General features: G+C 49.3%; 1 pseudogene; it reads left to right on the top strand.

Moving 5' to 3' along the window:
• The first annotated feature begins 471 nt into the window (after window positions 1-471).
• LOC102552784 (uncharacterized) lies at window positions 472-8,144 on the top strand (annotated as a pseudogene).
• Window positions 8,145-10,963: the final 2,819 nt, after the last annotated feature.

The following is a 10,963-nucleotide window of genomic DNA, read 5'->3' as shown; positions in this document are numbered from 1 at the left end:
TGAAAACACCAGCTGAGTCAAAGAAGCGTCTCGTAATCTAGTCACCCGATGCCAGGTTATTGGCAGCCCTGGCATGTGCCTTTGAATTTAGTTTTAATTATTTCCAAGACTAGTGCTGCCCCTGACCATATCTGCATGTGGTACATTCACCCTGGAGGGAAAGATTTACAAAACCAAAACTCAGTGCAAACCAACAACCCAGTGGCTGAAGGGTAGAGAGCCGAGTGCCAAGTGTCTCCTGGCATGTCCTGAAGGTTTAATAAAAGGTAGTGTGTGGGGCTCTTGTCATCAGAGAGGAGCAGAGGCAGCTGCCTTGGCAGCTATGGTGTGGTTAAATACCTCTGTTCTAGTTCTTTCTAGAAGAAGCTGTCTCTGCCCCCCCCCCCCAGGCTGCCTGTCTTGGGAGCTTACAGTCCAAGCCTGGGAATTTGGTGGCCTGGGTGCTAATGCAAGTCTCCCACCTAGTGAAGGATTAAAAATTAATAATAAGCCGCCTAGCTACCCAAAAAGAAGAAGTAGGGGCCTAGCTACCCAAAAAGAAGAAGTAGGGTCTGTGAGAACATGAACTTTTCACCCCTCCCTTGCTGTACAATGGTTCCCGGAACATTCTTGCATGAAAAGTTTCCTGGAACAGCCACAATGACCCATAGCCTCCGGCCACAATGGTCCAATGGCCCTGTAAAATGTCACTACCCCTAATCACAATGTCACAAAGTCCTGGGTGTGTTGCCTAGTGTTACACATGACTAGCATATGACCTAAATGTATGGGCAGTTTATGGTTTTGGAATTCCCCTCCTCCCTCCCTCTTGATCCCCCTGGTTTGTGGTTTTTTCCTTTATAAGCTCTGTGAAAATTCAGGTCGGGGTCGAACTCCTCTACTCCCTGTGTGGTGTATGAGTCTCGACCCCAGCATGCTGGCCTGAGCTCTCGTTTCATCTCGCTTACAATAAATCTTCCTCGTGTGATTACAGCAGGTCGGTGTCTGTGTCCTACTGGGTGCGCGTCTTTCCCGAGACTTGAGTGGGGGGCTCCCTTCGGGGGTCTTTCATTTGGGGGCTCGTCCGGGATCTGCGCGACCACCCAGGGGTCCTAGACCCACTTGGAGGTAAGATTCTCTGTTTTATCTCAGCGCTGTGTCTGGGTCTGTGTCTATGTTCTGTCTGGGAATCTGGTGCGATCGCTGTTTCGGTTTTGCGGACGCTCAGTGAGACCGTGCTCCAGGAAGGAGAGCGGGGTGGATAGGGATAGACGTGTCCAGGTACCCATCGTCCATTCGCCCTGGGAGACGTCCCAGGAGGACACAAGGGGGGACCAGGGACGCCTGGTGAACCCCATCTGATAGGTCCAGAGGAGACTTTACTCCTTGACGACCGGTTTGTTAGGCAAGGTCTGAGACCTGCCGATCAGTTTCAGTGCCTCTGGTCGACACGAAGTCGACGTCGGTTTTGTTTTCTTTTTTCTCTTTTGTTTGTGCTTGTGTGTGTGGTGTGTGTTGTCGGGCTCGACATGGGACAGAAAGTAACGACTCCTTTGATTTTGACTCTGGATCACTGGACTGAAGTAAGGACTAGAGCTCACAATTTTTCGGTAGACGTTAAGAAAGGGCCCTGGCAGACTTTTTGTTCATCCGAATGGCCGGACTTTAAGGTAGGATGGCCACCAGAGGGAACCTTTAACCTGTCTCTTGTTTTCGCTGTTAAGCGCATTATCTTTCAGGAAATAGGAGGACATCCCGACCAGATCCCCTATATCATCGTCTGGCAGGACCTGGTCCAGAATCCCCCACCTTGGGTTAAGCCCTGGACCATGGGGTCCGGAGTGACGGTGGCGGTTGCGGCAGCTAAACCTAAGCAGACCCAACCGTCGGCAGGCCCTTCGGCACCTCCGAAGATCTACCCCGAGATCGAGGACCCTTTGTGGACAGAGCCACAGCCTCCCCCTTATCCTCTGCCGCGACCATCTGCACCCCTGGTCCCGGCACCTGTCGAGAAGGACGGGGTTGGGGGGGCCTGCGGCAGGGACACGGAGCCGGAGAGGCCGCAGCCCAGAAGGAGATCTCACTGTTGCCCTGCCCCTCCGTGCCTATGTTGGTGGCCCCCCGCCAGGCCCCGATGAACTTGTCCCTTTGCAGTACTGGCCTTTCTCTTCAGCTGATCTATACAACTGGAAAACTAATCACCCTTCTTTTTCAGAAAATCCCTCGGGCTTGACTGGGCTTCTTGAGTCCCTTATGTTTTCCCATCAGCCCACTTGGGATGATTGCCAGCAACTCCTGCAGGCCCTCTTCACCACAGAGGAGAAGGAGAGGATCCTGTTGGAAGCCAGAAAGAATGTCCCCGGACCAGATGGGACCCCCACTAATCTCCCCAATCTTATAGATGAAACCTTCCCCTTGACCCGCCCAGCCTGGGACTTCAACACTGTGGAAGGTAGGGAGCGTCTCACAGTATACCGCCGGACTCTAGTGGCGGGGCTCAAAGGGGCCGCTCGGCGACCCACTAATTTGGCTAAGGTAAGAGAAGTTCTTCAGGGACCAGCAGAGCCGCCCTCTGTTTTCTTAGAGCAACTGATGGAGGCCTATAGGAGATATACACCGTTTGACCCCTCCTCGGAGGGACAGCAAGCGGCTGTAGCCATGGCTTTCATTGGGCAGTCTGCCTCAGACATTAAGAGAAAGCTGCAGAGGTTAGAGGGGCTCCAGGACTACACTTTGCGAGATCTAGTAAAAGAAGCAGAGAAGGTGTATCATAAGAGGGAAACAGAGGAAGAGAAACAAGAGAGAGAAAAGAAAGAGGCAGAGGAGAGAGAGAACCGGCGTGATCGCCGGCAGGAGAGGAACTTAACTAAGATTTTGGCCGCAGTAGTAGGTGACAAAAGGATAGAGAAGGGACAGTCAGGGTACCTGGGCAACGGAGCAAGAAGACCTCCGGGAGGAAAAAGACTGCAGCTCGAAAATTATCAATGTGCATACTGCAAAGAAAAAGGACATTGGGCCAGAAACTGTCCTAAAAAGAAACAAAGAGGACCCAAGGTACTGGCCTTTGAAGAGAACTAGGGAAGTCGGGGCTCGACTCCCCTCCCCGAGCCTAGGGTAACTCTTTCTGTGGAGGGGACTCCTGTTGATTTCTTAGTAGACACAGGAGCAGAACATTCCGTTTTGACCAAGCCACTGGGACAATTGGGGCAAAAGAAGACTATGGTGATGGGAGCCACTGGTAGTAAACTTTACCCCTGGACCACTAAACGAGTTTTAGATATAGGGAAAAGCCAAGTGACTCATTCTTTTCTTGTGATTCCTGAATGCCCCATGCCCCTACTGGGAAGAGACTTATTAACCAAACTTAAGGCTCAAGTACAGTTCACCTCAAAAGGGCCGAAAGTAACCTGGGAAGAGGCCCCTGTTGCATGTTTGGTTTTAAGTTTAGAAGAAGAATACCGCCTCCATGAGCAGAATCCCAAACAGTTACTAGCCCCCGAGTGGCTGTCTGCTTTTTCCGAAGTCTGGGCAGAGCAGACAGGGATGGGGTTAGCCAAGCAAGTACCGCCAGTAGTAGTAGAATTAAAAGCCGATGCCTCTCCAGTCTCAGTCAAACAACACCCTATGAGTAGGGAAGCTAAAGAAGGCATCCGGCCACATATTCAGAGACTGTTACAACTAGGGATTCTAGTGCCTTGCCAATCCCCTTGGAACACTCCTTTCCTGCCTGTGCGCAAGCCTGGGACTAATGATTATCGACCAGTACAGGATTTAAGAGAAGTTAACAAAAGGGTGCAGGACATCCACCCTACGGTTCCAAATCCTTACAATTTACTAAGTTCCCTACCACCAGAGCGGACTTGGTACACTGTCTTAGACTTAAAGGATGCCTTTTTCTGCCTTCGGTTGCATCCCAACAGCCAGCCACTATTTGCTTTTGAGTGGAGAGATCCGGAAGGAGGACACACTGGCCAGCTGACCTGGACACGGCTGCCTCAAGGGTTCAAAAATTCCCCTACTCTCTTTGATGAGGCGCTCCATCGAGACCTTGCGCCTTTTAGGGCACAAAATCCCCAGATTTCTCTCTTGCAGTACGTAGACGACCTACTGCTTGCTGCTTCAACCCAGGAACTGTGTCGTGAGGGGACCAAAAGGCTCCTAAATGAATTGGGTGAGTTGGGGTACCGGGTGTCTGCTAAAAAAGCTCAGCTGTGTCGCACCGAGGTGACCTACCTAGGATACACTCTCCGAGAAGGAAAGCGGTGGCTCACCGAAGCTCGAAAGAAAACTGTGATGCAGATCCCGACCCCCACCACTCCGCGACAAGTACGTGAGTTTCTGGGGACGGCGGGCTTTTGTAGACTCTGGATACCGGGGTTCGCAACACTGGCAGCCCCTTTGTACCCTCTTACAAAAGAAAAGGTCCCATTCACCTGGACCGAGGAGCACCAAAGAGCCTTTGAGGACATAAAAGCTGCACTACTGGCAGCCCCTGCTCTGGCCTTGCCAGATTTGACTAAGCCTTTCACCTTATATGTTGATGAACGGGCTGGAGTAGCCCGCGGGGTCTTAACTCAGGCTCTGGGGCCCTGGAAACGCCCGGTGGCCTACTTGTCAAAAAAGTTAGACCCGGTCGCCAGCGGATGGCCCTCCTGCCTAAAAGCCATTGCTGCCGTGGCCTTACTTGTTAAAGACGCTGACAAGCTTACCCTAGGTCAGCATGTGACTGTCATTGCTCCCCATGCTCTGGAGAGTATCGTGCGGCAGCCCCCGGACCGGTGGATGACTAACGCCCGGATGACTCACTATCAGAGCCTGTTACTGAATGAACGAGTGACTTTTGCCCCACCTGCCATTCTTAATCCTGCTACTCTTCTCCCTGAGATACATAACTCCACCCCAATACATCAATGTGTCGATATCTTGGCGGAAGAAACCGGAACAAGAAAGGACCTGACTGATCGACCATGGCCAGGTGTGCCTGCTTGGTATACAGATGGTAGCAGTTTTGTGGTGGAAGGAAAAAGGAGAGCGGGAGCGGCAGTGGTAGATGGAAAACAGGTAATCTGGGCAAGTAGTCTTCCAGAAGGAACTTCAGCTCAAAAAGCCGAACTCGTGGCTTTGACTCAGCCTTGCGATTGGCAGAAGGTAAGGCCATTAACATTTATACCGACAGCCGGTATGCCTTTGCTACAGCCCATATACATGGAGCCATCTACAAGCAAAGGGGGCTACTCACTTCGGCGGGAAGAGACATCAAAAACAAAGAAGAGATTTTAGCCCTTTTAGAGGCAGTGCATTTGCCAAAGAAGGTGGCCATTATTCACTGTCCAGGTCACCAAAAAGGAGAAGATCCTATGACAAAAGGGAACCAAATGGCAGACCTCGTGGCAAAACAGGTGGCCCAGCAGGTAACAATATTAGCAGAAAAGAGTCAGACTCCAGTAAAAACTCCAGTTACTGATGACTCTAACCACGTTTATTCAGCCAATGATTTTAAAATATTAGAAAATATGGTTTGCAGAAAACAAGCTCAAGAATTCAGCTTTGATGGGGTAGCGCGGACTATGGATGGGCGAGTGATCCTGCCAACAAAAGAAGGAATAAGTTATGTTCAGAGACTGCACCAGTTGACTCATTTAGGGGCAGATAAACTAAAACAACTTGTCAAAGCTTCTAAATACCGTGTGTTAAATTTAAATTCAACAATTAGGCAGGTGGTTGACTCTTGCCAGGCATGTACACTTACTAACGCCACTAAGCCCTATCAAGAACCTGGAAAAAGAAGACGAGGAGACCGACCAGGAGTCCACTGGGAAGTGGATTTTACTGAAATAAAGCCAGGAAAATATGGTAATAAATATCTATTAGTCTTTGTTGATACCTTTTCAGGATGGGTGGAGGCTTTCCCCACAAAATCCGAAACTGCTCAGGTGGTGGCCAAGAAGATTCTTGAAGAAATCTTACCCCGGTTTGGGATACCCAAGGTAATCGGCTCGGATAATGGGCCAGCTTTTGTTGCCCAGGTAAGTCAGGGATTGGCCTCGCAACTGGGGACAGATTGGAAATTACATTGTGCATATAGACCCCAGAGTTCAGGACAGGTAGAAAGAATGAATAGAACTCTAAAAGAGACCCTAACTAAATTAGCCATTGAGACCGGTGGTAAAGACTGGGTGACTCTCCTTCCCTTTGCGCTTCTTAGGGTCCGAAACACACCCGGACGTTTCGGCCTCACTCCTTATGAGATTCTCCATGGGGGACCGCCCCCCTTGACTGAGTCCAGTGGGATATTGGATCCCAGTGCCGACTCTTCCTCATCCTCTGCTTTGTTTACTCATCTAAAGGCTCTGGAAGTCATCAGAACACAGATCTGGGACCAGATAAAAGAAGCCTACGCACCGGGAACTTCAGAGGTGCCCCACAGGTTCCAGGTTGGAGATTCAGTCTTAGTCAGACGACATCGAGCTGGCACCTTGGAGCCTCGGTGGAAAGGACCATATCTGGTGTTGCTGACCACCCCCACGGCAGTAAAGGTGGATGGGATCGCTGCTTGGATACACGCCTCCCACGTCAAGAAGACACCCAGCCAAAATGAAGACAACAACTGGATGGTGGCAACTACTAATAATCCTCTTAAGCTTCGCCTGTGCCGCAGAGGTAAAGAGCCAAGATGCAGGAATATGGCCGGGACACATAGGAGCTGCGAATCCTCCGCTGCCAGCTAAAAAACCCACGCCTCCAAAACCCACGCCTCCGAGACCCACGCCATCGAAACCGGAAATCATCCAGACCGCTGCCGCCGCCAATGCCGCCAAAGCCGCCACTGCTGCCGTCGCTGCTGCTGCTGATGCAAACCGAGGCCCCACTACTACTCGTGTTCCCAAAGCCAAAACCACCAGACCTGACCGTGAGCACCCACCAGATGATTCAGTTAAGACTGCTCCTCACTCAGGTCAGGTTTACCTACCAAATTACAACCCACATCAGCCTTTAATTCTAACCTGGCAGGTTCTTGGTCCTGCTCTGGATCAGGTTTTATTCACCACTTCCAAAATAGCACCGCCAGGGACATGGTGGCCTGACCTAGCTTTTTGCCTCAAACAGATTATCCCCACTTCCATTCCCCCTAATCAAGTAAGAAGCTATGGGTTTTACTGCTGCCCAGAGCATAATAAGCAGACTATATGTGGGGGACCAGCCTCACATTATTGTGCTAAATGGAGTTGTGTTTCTTCCAATGACGGTGATTGGAAATGGGACAGCGAATATACTCATGACAGGGCTACCTTTTCTTTTGAAAACTCTGGGCCAGGGAGGTATGTCATAATAGAACCATATAAAAGGTTTGACTGTCGCCCTGCTGATTTAGATAGAATTCGGATCAAATTTACAGACACTGGTAAAAATTATGATACCCAAACATGGATAAGGGGCATGAGATGGGGGGTAGTTTTTAATGACTATAATAACAAGCCTGGATCATCAGTCATGGTTCGCTTAAGCCTCAGTAGCCCCCCAGCCCAACCTGTAGGTCCTAATGTCCTAGCTAAAGAACCTCCCTCCACTTCAAATACTCCCATACCCCCGGACACTGAAAATCGTCTGTTTAGCTTAATGCAAGGGGCATTCCTGGTCCTGAATCGTACCAATCCTAACGTTACTCAGTCTTGTTGGTTGTGCTATGCCTCTAGCCCCCCATATTATGAAGGTATTGCTCAGACCAGGGGTTACAACAAAACAACAGACTCCTCTCAATGCCCTTGGGGGGGAAACAGAAAATTAACTCTAACAGCAGTCTCAGGAAGTGGACTTTGTTTAGGCCAGGTACCTCATGATAAACAGCACCTTTGTAATCAAACACAAACCGTCCAGCCTATGGAAGGTAATCAGTATCTAGTACCCCCCCTAGACACAGTATGGGCCTGCAACACTGGTCTCACTCCTTGTGTATCAACTTCTGTTTTCAATACTTCCAAAGATTACTGTATTTTGGTTCAACTCGTTCCTAGACTCCTATATCATGATGATAGCTCTTTTGTAGATGAGTTTGATCACCGAGGTCGCTGGAAGAGAGAGCCTATCACCTTGACCTTTGCAGTACTCATGGGACTGGGGATAGCGGCTGGAGTTGGTACGGGTACCGCTGCATTAATTCAGACCCCCCAATATTATGAGGAATTACGAGCAGCTATGGATACTGACCTTAGATCCATAGAACAATCTATAACTAAACTAGAAGAGTCTTTAACCTCCCTGTCTGAAGTGGTACTACAGAATAGAAGGGGACTAGATTTATTATTCCTCAAGGAAGGAGGACTCTGTGCTGCTCTAAAAGAAGAATGTTGTTTTTATGTTGATCATTCTGGAGTGATCAAGGATTCGATGGCTAAACTTAGAGAGCGCTTAGATATACGGAAAAAAGAAAGAGAAGACAGACAAGGATGGTTTGAAAGTTGGTTTAATAAGTCCCCATGGTTAACCACTCTCCTCTCTACTTTAGTTGGGCCCATTATAATTCTCATGCTTCTACTTACTTTCGGGCCATGTATACTCAATAGGCTGGTGGCATTTATAAAAGAAAGAGTGAGTGCTGTTCAGGTACTGGTCCTGCGACAACAGTACCAAGAGTTACAATGGGATGAACAATGGCTCTAAGATTAGAGCCGATGAAAAAGAAGAAGTGGGGAATGAAGGATTAAAAATTAATAATAAGCCGCCTAGCTACCCAAAAAGAAGAAGTAGGGGCCTAGCTACCCAAAAAGAAGAAGTAGGGTCTGTGAGAACATGAACTTTTCACCCCTCCCTTGCTGTACAATGGTTCCCGGAACATTCTTGCATGAAAAGTTTCCTGGAACAGCCACAATGACCCATAGCCTCCGGCCACAATGGTCCAATGGCCCTGTAAAATGTCACTACCCCTAATCACAATGTCACAAAGTCCTGGGTGTGTTGCCTAGTGTTACACATGACTAGCATATGACCTAAATGTATGGGCAGTTTATGGTTTTGGAATTCCCCTCCTCCCTCCCTCTTGATCCCCCTGGTTTGTGGTTTTTTCCTTTATAAGCTCTGTGAAAATTCAGGTCGGGGTCGAACTCCTCTACTCCCTGTGTGGTGTATGAGTCTCGACCCCAGCATGCTGGCCTGAGCTCTCGTTTCATCTCGCTTACAATAAATCTTCCTCGTGTGATTACAGCAGGTCGGTGTCTGTGTCCTACTGGGTGCGCGTCTTTCCCGAGACTTGAGTGGGGGGCTCCCTTCGGGGGTCTTTCACTAGTAAGTCTGTGTTCATAGCTGGAGTGGTTAGTTTATGCATCGTGCTTGAGACCACCCATTGGCAAAGTAACCAGACTTACTCCACAGAGCAGCTGGAGGAAGTCAACGTCACAAAGCAACTGAAATATTCCCGATGGGAGTTAGGGCCAGTGTGTCTAACAGAAGTCTCTTTCTTAGCCTAAAGATCTCTGACGAGACCTTGCTTTTAGCTAACTCCACTCGGTAACACCTCTGCACACATCATTAGCTCGAGACTTGCTTTGGCAATTTCAACTTCATTAAAATTATAATTATTTCTTTTGTTCCCTTTCCTTTATCTGCTCCTTGACTTAAGCCCCTCATTGTCTGCCAAGGCCGAGGGAATCTGGGAGAGTCGCTTATGAGACCATGTGAAAAGCAAAGGAAAAGAAAAGAGAAAAGCCAGATAGAGCCGGAAAGGAAATGAGGAGGATGAGGGGCGCTAAGCATGCATGGCAAGCCGAATTGTTAAGAGATGAGAACGGATCCATCTGGGAGAAGGAAGAGCAAAGAATGATGTTGCAGGGGGGTGGGGAGGTGCAGAGAACCCAGGCAGCACAGATGCATTCTGGGAAGGTCATCAGACCCAAGCCACAATGACTCCCTAATTCACTCATTATTAGCTGACTTCTGACCTCTCTCCTGAGAGAGACCAATAGTGATGTTGGGATCCCAGCTCTCCAACAAGCAGTGGCTGTACCTTAGCAGACTTGGCCTTTTAGCCAGGCCAAAGACATGGGGTTCTAATGGGTGTCTATCTCCCCATTGAGCCCTTCAAGAAAAGCTCAAACAGTGATGGCATGTTCAAGGGTCTTGTGGGAGCCTCAACTCATTAGGCATTTTCTTCCATGAAAATAATGATTTCAGAGGAAAGGCTGGTGTGCAGAAGAAGCATGCATTCAAGGTGAGTTCTCCCATGTAGTGAGCCATATTGGATTTGGGCCTAGCCGCTTTGTGACTGCATAGCTCAAGGTGGCTACTTGACTCTGGGCTGCATGGCCACAGAGGTTTAACCTTGAAATGACTGCCATACAGACTTGAGATTGTTGAACTAAGAGCCTCTCCCAGGAAGACCCTGGGAGCAATGACAGGATGTTTCAGCCTGAGCAAAACACCGGATGTCCCTGAGCGGATTCCTAAGAAGGGTTCGACCTTTTCAAAGAACATGTCCCCTGAAGACTGTTGCCTCTTTGTTATAGGAGGATATCTTGCAGTGTAGTGATTCACCTTATATCCTTGGGCACTTCCCAAACTCCCCCACCCTAAGCTTCAGTTCCCGCTTCTATTCCTGCCTCAGAGCTTTAAATGCTGTACATTTCTCTCAATAAATGAGACCTTGACAACAGAATCTTGCTTGGTCTCCTTCTTCTCTCGCCCCCCATTTAGGCCCAAGGGTAGCGCCCCTTCAGGACCCTGAATAACTGGGTCCCCGCTGGCGGGGACACTCCCATAGAGAAGGAACCCCATTCCGAAGATGGGAATCTGACCTTCTATTTCTATCTGTCCATCCAACAACAGGCATCTATGGGGGGTGCAGGCTACATGTCAGGCTCAGCTCCAGGGCTGAACATTGTAGCTGTCAGACTCAGCAAAGAAACACACAGGCCATCCAGGTCGATTGGAATTCCAGATACAAGGGGCGCTGTAAAACAGTACCCCCGTTCTGTGCAGAACCTAGACCTCACTT

This window comes from Rattus norvegicus, chromosome 3 (assembly GCF_036323735.1).
Source record: "Rattus norvegicus strain BN/NHsdMcwi chromosome 3, GRCr8, whole genome shotgun sequence".
NCBI lineage: Eukaryota > Metazoa > Chordata > Mammalia > Rodentia > Muridae > Rattus > Rattus norvegicus.
Note: the sequence above shows the minus strand (reverse complement) of the source record. Positions and strands in the feature narration are given on the sequence as shown.